At 42.6% G+C, this 10,150-nt stretch overlaps 1 protein-coding gene across 5 annotated transcripts in view; it reads left to right on the top strand.

Annotated features, from left to right (window-relative positions):
- Positions 1-6,899: 6,899 nt before the first annotated feature.
- LOC112255941 (zinc finger, MIZ-type containing 1a) overlaps positions 6,900-10,150 on the top strand; it is a 195,610-nt gene continuing 192,359 nt past the window's right edge. For 3 of the 5 annotated variants that reach the window (XM_042324884.1, XM_042324872.1, XM_042324875.1), the window contains exon 1: positions 6,906-7,133. The gene's annotated coding sequence lies outside the window, so the exon portion shown is untranslated. Of the gene's footprint in view, positions 7,134-10,150 lie in introns of all 5 variants that reach the window. The other 2 variants (XM_042324911.1, XM_042324895.1) reach the window with 2 other exon arrangements.

Below are 10,150 nucleotides of genomic sequence, written 5' to 3'. Positions count from 1 at the left end.
ATAGCCTGATTTCACTGTGTTTCACCATTGTTTCTCTTCAGCGACATCAGTTTTGATGAACAGGCTGTCATAGTCAGTCTCATCTAAAAGAACAACTACACCTGCTAAGTGTGTGTGTAATCTTGACCCTGGCCTTGAGGTCAGATAACATATAACATAACATCACATATTGTAATGAGACTGTATTGACATTGCACAACTCTAAACAAGGGGTAAACTCTGCTCTTTGGTTGACTCAAAATCGTATCTAGGTATTTTTTAAACATGAAAACAAACAACTTTTACCTCCCACATTTCATTACATAAAGCAGAACCAACCTTCCCTCAATCCCCCTGCCCCCATCCCTATATTCTATCCCCCTCTTCCTTTCCTTTGCTCACCCCCCTCATCGCCCCTCTTCTCAACCTCCTTCCCATTGCCTGAGGGAGCTGTTAGTGATGTGGATGCTGGCGCTCTATTGTGAGTGCTCATTGATCGCCGCTCCATTCGCTGCCTCGCTCTCCACAGCCAGTTCAGCTAGTCAGCATGGGGTGCAGCCTGTCTGCTTTATCTGTCACCACTAGGGAAAGAGATGGAGAGAGAGAGGGGGAGAGAAAGGGAGGATGAGAGAGTGATAGGGAAAGAGAGAGAGAGAGAGAGAGAGAGAGAGAGAGGAAAGAGGGAGACAGAGAGAGAGAACAGAGAGAGGGAAGAGAGATAGGGAAGAAAGAGAAAGAGAGGAAAGAGAGAGACGGAGCGAACAGAGAGAAAGAGAAAGAGAGAGAGAGGGAACAGAGAGAGGGAAGAGAGAGGGGGAAGAGAGAGAGAGACGGAGTGAACAGAGAGAGAGAGAGAGAGAGAGACAGAGAGAGAGAGAGGGAAGAGAGAGAGACAGAGTGAACAGAGAGAGGGAAGAGAGAGAGGGAAGAGAGAGAGGGAAGAGAGAGATGGGGGGGGACTAAAAAGCCACCTCAACTCTCCAAAAGTGGCAGTCAGAAGCATCTGTTTTCTGTCTCGTTCTCTCTCTCTCTGTTTCTCAGTCTGAAGATAATCAATAGGGTACTCAAGCGGATTTATCGCGTCTTGTTTTCAAATAGAGCTCCTCTGCCTTTCTCTGTGGGGGCTGATCCATTCACTACCCTGCCAACACACACACCTGCCACTCAACACGAACACATATACGTTTGTGCGTGCGTGCATGCAAGCATTCTTGCGCGTGTGTGTGACCAGGATTCTGGTGTAGATGGAGAACACCAGGTAGAGGATCTGTTGTAAACAGCCATCAAACCTTTGAGTCTGTCCCATATGACACCCTATTCCCTATGTAGTGCACATACTACTTTTGACCATGGTCCATAGGGCTCTGCCATTTGGGATACTGCCTCTGTTTGGACATAGAGAGCTGATGTCTGCACAACTGAGTCTCCCTCCATCATAGAGCTGTATGAAGCCCTAGCAACATCCATCTTCACTCCCCCCATGCACTGTCAGAGACACACGCATAAACACACACATGCACACTTAAGAGAGTCTTGGTTGTTTTAATTGTTCATTAACAATATCAACATAACACACTGCCTAAAATCATGCACTACTACACAGTGCATTAACCTTGTTGGAGCGGACATACTTTTTTCTTTGTTCTCCATTGATGCATTCACTGGGCTCCCTTGCATTGTTGTGTGTGTGTGTGTGTGTGTGTGTGTGTGTGTGTGTGTGTGTGTGTGTGTGTGTGTGTGTGTGTGTGTGTGTGTGTGCGTGTGCGTGTCCGTGTGCGTGTCCGTGTGCTTGTGCAAGCATCATGTGTGTGCGTGTGTCTGTGTGAAATTATACATGCAACCCAGTCAAGCTGAAGTCACCCCACCTATAATCCATCCATCTTCCAGGCAGCCATCTGGCTATGTTGTTCTGGAGGGCTGGAGCTGTGGGCCTGCCTGCCCTGGGACTTCTGACAACAAGACTGCTTTGAACTCTGTGTGTGTGTATGTGTGTGTGTGTGTGTGTGTGTGTGTGTGTGTGTGTGTGTGTGTGTGTGTGTGTGTGTGTGTGTGTGTGTGTGTGTGTGTGTGTGTGTGTGTGTGTGTGTGTGTGTGGCTGAGTGACCGGTAGCAGGTCTGCTGACATCAGTAATGAACCCTTTCATCTTTGGATGACATCACAAAACTATGATTGATGACCCAGAACAGATAGTGCTATGATACGGCTGAAAAGTAGATGACAATAAGCCACAACGGTGCACTTGAGCACAGAGCCTTGGTTAAAGTCTTTGAGGCTTTTGTTACATAGAGAAATCCATCTCTGTAGCAATAATATTGAGGCTAGTCTGGTTCTGTTCATATAGAGCTGTTGGTGTTATTATAATATTTATGGAAAATTAGGTGCTTCAAGAATTTCAGGCAACAATCCCTCTCACAAGATGCCTGATAAATATTAATACACTTCTCTGGGTTATAAATGTATTTCTAAGGTGATTTAACACTTCACAAGAAAACACATTAAAGAAAGAGGTAGTAGAACTCAATTGTCTCTGTGATCCATTAAAGAGAGGGTGTTAAAAAGACAGCAGCTTCATACACTTCAATATAAATATGTTGTTTAAACAAACCTTCATTGCATCACAGAGAGATCCTCATATACTGTACACTGTGTCAACATGTAAACCACGAGACAAATCAGATCCCAGCCTATCACATGTTCACAGCAAGACCACTCTGACATTGAACATTCCCTCCTTCCCTCCCTCCCTCCCTCCCTCCCTCCCTCCCTCCCTCCCTCCCTCCCTCCCTCCCTCCCTCCCTCCCTCCCTCCCTCCCTCCCTCCCTCCCTCCCCTCCCTCCCTCCCTCCCTCCCTCCCTCCCTCCCTCCCTCCCTCCCATTTTCTTTCTTTCTTTCTCTCTCTCTCCCTTTCTATCTCTCTGTCCCCCTCCCTTTCTCTCTCCCTCTTTCTATCCACCCACCCACCTCACCCATCTATCCCTCTCTCCCTCTTTCCCCTCTCTCTTCCTTCTCTCTCCCTCTTCTATAACGAACACAATCTCCTTCTAAGAAATGCCCCCCATAATATAAATGACTGACTGCCGGTCGGAGCTGGTGATGTCAGCCTCCACATTTATCCCTGTCAGCCTGTGTGGAGAGGAGTGCTGTCCTGTGTGTGTGTGTGTGTGTGTGTGTGTGTGTGTGTGTGTGTGTGTGTGTGTGTGTGTGTGTGTGTGTGTGTGTGTGTGTGTGTGTGTGTGTGTGTGTGTGTGTGTGTTTCCTGTCCCGACTAGGAGACAGGGTGTCCTTGAGACATTCTGCTCTGTGACAACCAGGCCCGGGTGGAGTGAAGCCCCCATGATATTTCTGCCTGAGTGGGGTTGACCCCCAGTCTCCAGCTCCCAGCCCCCCATAACATTACTGTCACTAGCACTGAAGGAGGGAAGCTAATGATGGCTGTTGGTCAGTATGTGTGCCCATATGGCAGAGGAGAGAATTAATCAAAAATATTTCTGAACCTGGATTTGTATAATATTTCTATATTATTTAAAATTACAACTAGATCTAATTCAACCAAAAAGCCATCCAAATAGGGTCCTAACACTCTTTATAGTCTTTGTTTTGTACTCTCCCGAGAGTTCTTAGCCCTGCTCTCTCTTCTCTCTCTTCCTGCTCTCACCCTTTACAGCCCACCAGGGGGACTACTTTTCAACAGAAAACCCTTTGTGTGTGTGTGTGTGTGTGTGTGTGTGTGTGTGTGTGTGTGTGTGTGTGTGTGTGTGTGTGTGTGTGTGTGTGTGTGTGTGTGTGTGTGTGTGTGTGTGTGGGTGTGTGTGTGTGTGTGGTGCGAAGGGGGAGAATTTAAACCTGAAGTACCGTTTAAATCAATCACCAACTCTAGAGGAACTGCCTATTGGAGCACATTCTGCTGTTGTATTACTTCACTATCTGAGTCATTGATAATATCCTAGAGAAAATACCTTTGATTTATACAAAGTAGTAACTTGAAAAGTTTATCAAATAAAAACAGGTGATTATTTTTAAGCTAGACTAATATAATTTACATGATTATGATACCATTATTGGAACGATATGTATTATCTGATATTATTGTAACGATGTGCAATAATAATAATTTGGGAAGCAATAATTTGGGAAGCAAGTTCAGGGAGTGAGTGTTTTAATAAATAAACTCAACATAATACAAAACAAGAAACACGAACAACGCACAGACATGACACTGGAACAGAAACAATAACACCTGGGGAAGGAACCAAAGGGAGTGACATATATAGGACAGGTAATCAGGAAGTTGATGGAGTCCAGGTGAGTCTGATGATGCGCAGGTGTGTGTAATGATGGTGACAGGTGTGCGCCATAATGAGCAGCCTGGTGACCTAGAGACTGGAGAGGAAGCACACACGACAATTATTTATGTAACATTCACACTCAACCATATTCTTAAAAATAAAGGTACAAGTTAGAACCAAATAAGGTTGTTGAGAGCGATGCCATTGAAGAACCCTACAAAAATCCAAATCCAGAATTGTTTCGGCCCTCCAGGACCAGAGATGAATACCCTAACTGTTACCCGAAACCCTAACCTTACCATAACCATAACCCTAACCGTAACCCTTACATTAACAATTTAAAATGTCAGCTTCAATGGTGTAGGGATGTCCCAATGTTCCGGATCACATGGACCAGATTCCTGCTGTAGGGTTTTAAGATAATACAATACATATTTCATAAGGCCTTCATTTGAGGGCCTAGTTTTACCCTAATACGGGGACCTAAAACTCATAGTTTATAGGCCACATCAGGCCTGCAAGTCACATTGTGATGGCTTGCAATGTGATTTGTAATCCCTATTGAAGTCCAGCCAAAGTGGGGATATTCAACATTTTAAAAATGTATTCTCCCACAACCTGCATTGGGAAGAATAAGATATGACACTACCTTGAACATCTGAACTTGAACAACCATTTCAGTAATGGGTGAATAAGTCAAAGTAACATATTGGAATAGTTTAGAAACATTTATGTTATTTATATTTGAGTAGCATCGGATTAATTCATCAAAAACATAGATATTGAAACAAACAATTTAAAAAATCTCCCTGCAAAGGAGCAAGCTGGGAATGACTATGATGGGCATGGTTTTGATACAACTCTGGTTATTAACACCGAAACTAGAGTTATTTTACACCACTGAGTGTTAATTTCACTCTTTAGAGTGTTAATTTAACTATTGAATCAACACTAGAAATGTTACACTGAAAAATAAACAGTAGTTAACACTGGCTTCCATTCCATACACTGAAGGCTCCCATACATTTCAAGAACCATTTAGAATTCTGAAGAACCGTAGATGCCAAGTCAAGAACCCTACACTTAACTGTAAGGTTCTTTATTGGGCAATAGTTCTCCAAGGAAATTTAGAGCTGAAGAAGAACGATGTAAGAACCTTTATTTTTTAAAACTTGCAATGTCTTATTACATTACTCATTATATAATATTGCATGATTATTAACTTAAAATGTACTGACTGCTTGTATAACAAATATTTAAATAATTAAGCACTACCTGGAAGTCCAATGCTGCAACACTGCATGACTTGTGGAGAAAGAGAGAGAAGAAAAGAGGGGTAGAGACATGCAGGGAGAAAGGGAGGGAGGGAAGGAGGGAGGAAGAGAAACAAGCACAGCATGAGAAGTGAGTGATTCTATCTGATGCACTGTTCCAGCTTCGGCACTGCTCGGCCCTCCCTCCGGGCAGTTCAGCTGTGCTTCACTAGCTGAGAAGAGTCTGCCTGCTCTCTCTCTCTCTCTCTCTCTCTCTCTCTGTGCGTGTGTGTGTGTGTGAGTGCGCGTGTTCGCGCGCATATGTGCATTCATTCGTGTGTGCGCGTGTGTGTGTCGGGGGAGACGTTGTTCGGTCGTCACTAGTTACCATAGCCACAAAGTCTTAAACCCCGCCCATTTCTATATTTTATCTGCTTAGAATGTGATTTTAAACCTAACCATAACCTTAACCAGCTGCTAACCTTAACCTGAAATGAAGACCAAAAATATAATTTTAGTTTTTATGAATTTTTACGATCTAGACCGGCCTAGCTAATTTTTGACTTTGTGGATGTGGTAACTAGTGGAAACCACATTGTTCCTTGACGTCACCGATCAGCCAAGCCTACTGCTGTAGCCGCTGCTGCTCACTGCTCGACTCTCAAACATGTCTTTGTTATTCTGTAGCTTCCATTGGAGACCCGGAGACTCGCAAAATACGGAACCTGATACTTCCCGAAGCACTGCATGGTGCTCTGGCTCTCTGTAGCCTACTGAGAGCGCATATGACATGTAAAAGATAGGCTATCAACCATGTTGTTATTCAGAGATGACGATGATGATGAGGATGTGTAAAAAAATAATAGCCTAATCATAACAACAATCATTTGTTTATTTTATTAATATGCCACTAGCCCAATTTATTATATTAGCCTATTATTTCAATTAGGCTATGATTATAATGATTATTATGAATATTGTGAATAGTGTTTTATAATAATAATTATTACAAAGGCAAAGTCTATTTGTAGTTATTTGTGTATTAGCGGCGTTATTAGCCTTATATTCGTTATTATTATAATTTATATCATTAATATTAGTCCTAATATACATCTATTCAATTGTAAAAATGGTTTAAAAACGTTTTTAGTGATATGATTTCAACAGCTTAGAAGTATTTAAATAATGTATTCAGATGGTTTAACATGCTTCACCAAACACATCACCTCCACTAAAAATCGAAATTCAAACGCTGTCGGTGGTCGAATGATTTCACTCCCGTCCGTTCAGAGGTTTTACAGTCTCTCATAGCCTTCTGTATGGTCGGTCTGTCACTCCTGGAGTATTCCTAAATCGCTCCCACCAACTGAATCTGGGACACATTTTGTCAGCAGCCCCGAAGCATGGCTCCCTCTGTGGTAACTGAACAGCCAGTGTAATTTGACACTTCAACTTGCTGTGGCTCTGTACGGTAGTTGATTCAGTCACTCACACACACCAACGGTACAGTGGGCGCTATTTTCTTGTATTTTAAAGTGAAAAGGAACGCAGTATAACACGAGATTCGGGAAAACAAAGTGGATTTCTTCTTCTAGCCGAGGTTCCAAGCTAAAAGTAAGTTCCGTTCCTTGGTTGTTTCCATATCGTAGGCTATTCTATCACACCTTGCCGTGGGTTGGTTGCACAGAGAGACAGGATTTTGTGTGTGGTCATTACTGCCTTGGATGGGTTCGCTTCTCGCTGCCCAGACTCAACCCCAGCGCTAACAATAGACTGACCTCCTAGAAGCCAGAGAATCAGAACAGAACCAGCCGTTATATTTAGCCTAAACTGGATAGTGGATTTTGCTATTGTGCCCGAGTCTGTTTAGGAATAAATCCGTCTAGCTAGATCTGATCCATTCACGCATTTAGCCTACATTGAGCAATGTCTTATCCTCAAGTCACTTTAACATAGTGTGAGACGAGGTAGCCTAGCTAGCTACGAGATACGGAGGTGCATGCTCGTCTGTAGAGATATGATGGGTGCATGATTTCACATTGGTGTATGTGCATGTTTATGGGTTTGTAAAATAGGCTCCATATGCTCGAGAAGGCTGTTTGATTGTTGGTAAACAATTTACGTTAATCAGCTAGCTGAGCAGATGGGAATGTTAATCTTGGAATGTACGGGTATGTCAATAGTTCAGTGAGCAAAAAAAGTCTGGACTGAGTTGACTGCTTTCTAATAGCCTACCTGTTGTAATAATAGCATATCACAAAGACTTGCCGTTAGCTGTATTGGCATGTTCTTAAAGTGTTACAATGAAGGCCTATGTATCTCCCGCTCGCAATATGTATTCTAACTATTCTTTGTAGCCTATCCGTGCCCCGCATAGGTTATTATGTCACTGTTAAAATAACATTTCTATCTTGCATTATATTTGTTCTATCAGACATGCACAAATGTGCCATTTATTGTGGAAGGCTGATTCATTACAACAACCTTCCCGACTGCGCTATTATACGGCCTAAAGTGGAGCTGAGAGACAAGAGTTTAGCTCTTATGGTTGGGCCGCTGTGTGCAGCGGGCGGCGGAGTCTCTGGCGAGCCCTCCCTGATAAATTCCTCCGTCTGGATGTGAGGCCAGCCGGGGCAGCGGCGGGCGGGCCTCCCGGTGGGTGGGAGGGAGAAGAGGAGGGAGCAGCACTGGCTTCTCTTTCATTACTCTCTCCGCTCGGACCATGAGGGGGGAGAGAGAGAGCAGCCAAGTCACAGCGGAAAAAAACCTGTAGACTGCACTGAACGAACGGGAGGAGAGGGAGGGAGAGAATACTCCTTTACTCTCTCGTTAGTGAAGCAGGGGAGTTGGAGGAAACACTAGTTGGAGCGGCTGCGTTAGTTCAGAGGGAGAGTATGGATGTGTGATTTCACTTCAGATGTCAAGTCAAATGGTATTTGTCACATCTCTACACAACAGGTGACCTTACCGTGAAATGCGTACTTATAAGCCCCTAACCAACAATACAGTTCAATAAATAGTTAAGAAAATATTTACTAAATAAACTAAAGTAAATTTATAAAAATGTAAAGTAATCAGATTGATCCCACTTCAGTGAAACTCATACTCCTACAGGGCTATTGGCTATAGAATCACTGCACGTGAATGGTTTGCGTTTATGTTATGATATAGATAATTTAATGTACAATAATCACAGTTGCAATATGAAAATATGTACCATGTTGTCACTGTCCTGAACAAAAGTGGAATGTTTTAGGTTCATAATTGATTAATAGATGCAGCGTGTAACAATGTGTTAATAACATGCATTAGTTACAGATTACAGTTAACAACACTTTTAAAGTGGAAGTAAAGCCTCACACCACACACACTCTATCTCACTGGTCAGTCGAGTTAACAGGTGAAAGTTGTATGAGAGAAGCTCATCCATCCAACCTTTTCATCTATCAGCAGTCATGAAGGAAAGCAGACGAGGAATGAAAGCCAATCAATACAATTGGAATGCAATGCTGTGTTTATGGGCTGTCTGTGTGGGTGAGTGGATAAGTGGAGAAAATGAGACAATGAAAGGGAACAAGGAAATGAACCATATATGCATATCGGAACTAGGCATGTATGTGTATTATGATTCTGTTGCTCCTCACTCAGAAATCGGTAGTCTCACCCACAGCCTCAGTACTCAGAAAATGTATACTAGAGCTGGGGCGATAAACCCCAAATTATCGACACTGACCGTACCAATCAATTATCGCAAGTATTTTACTGATATCATTCCTTACGATAAGTTGCCTATACTAGAGAAATGTGAAGTTTAAAATGAAATAAGTTGTTTAATCTGGGTGATTGTTAATGGGACAATTGATTGCTATAACCATCAAACTAGTAGTAGTTTTAAGGTGCACAATAATGTTACAAACGTATCTTTCTATTTATCTTTATTGCATCAATTCTGGCAATTTATCGCAATATGGATTTTTGTCAATATCGCCCAGCTCTAATGTATATACTGCTGTTGCTCCTCACTCAATCATAAATCCGTAGTAGTTCCATGCTTCTTCCTCTTCTATCTATTCAAATTCCCCACCCACAGCCTCAGAGCCTAGAGCTGAGCCGAGCTGAGAATTTAGAACCTGCACTACACTATTCACTGCTATGACAGCTTGACTTTTCACCTTACTGTTAGTATTCTATTGTGGAGTATTATGAAATTGTTGGCTGGCGTTCAATCAGACTCACTAGACATGGATTCTCTGTCTGCTTGTGTCTTGCCGTCGGCCCATATACCGCCCACTCCCCTCGCATCCGTCTGTCTGTCCCACAGCAGAAGACAACCTTTGTTTCTGTCTGTCAGATTCTCTCTCTGTTGTTGAACATATCATAGTTGTTTTTAAAATGCTTCAATTTGCCTTTTTGTATATTCTAGAAATGTACAACTGGGAAAATATCTCCAAGTAGAGAAATATGTCAAAGAAAATGCTTCCCCCACAGACCACATTGTCAGTGCTTCATATTAGGGAAATCTAAACTGCATAGAGGTTTACATCATTTGGACATATTACTTCATATCTCAAGTGTTCCATTATAATTTGACTGCATCAGACTCAGTGTTCACTCCATTTAATGTATTATCT

The sequence above is a fragment of the Oncorhynchus tshawytscha genome, linkage group LG01 (assembly GCF_018296145.1).
Source record: "Oncorhynchus tshawytscha isolate Ot180627B linkage group LG01, Otsh_v2.0, whole genome shotgun sequence".
In the NCBI taxonomy this organism is placed as follows: domain Eukaryota; kingdom Metazoa; phylum Chordata; class Actinopteri; order Salmoniformes; family Salmonidae; genus Oncorhynchus; species Oncorhynchus tshawytscha.
Note: the sequence above shows the minus strand (reverse complement) of the source record. Positions and strands in the feature narration are given on the sequence as shown.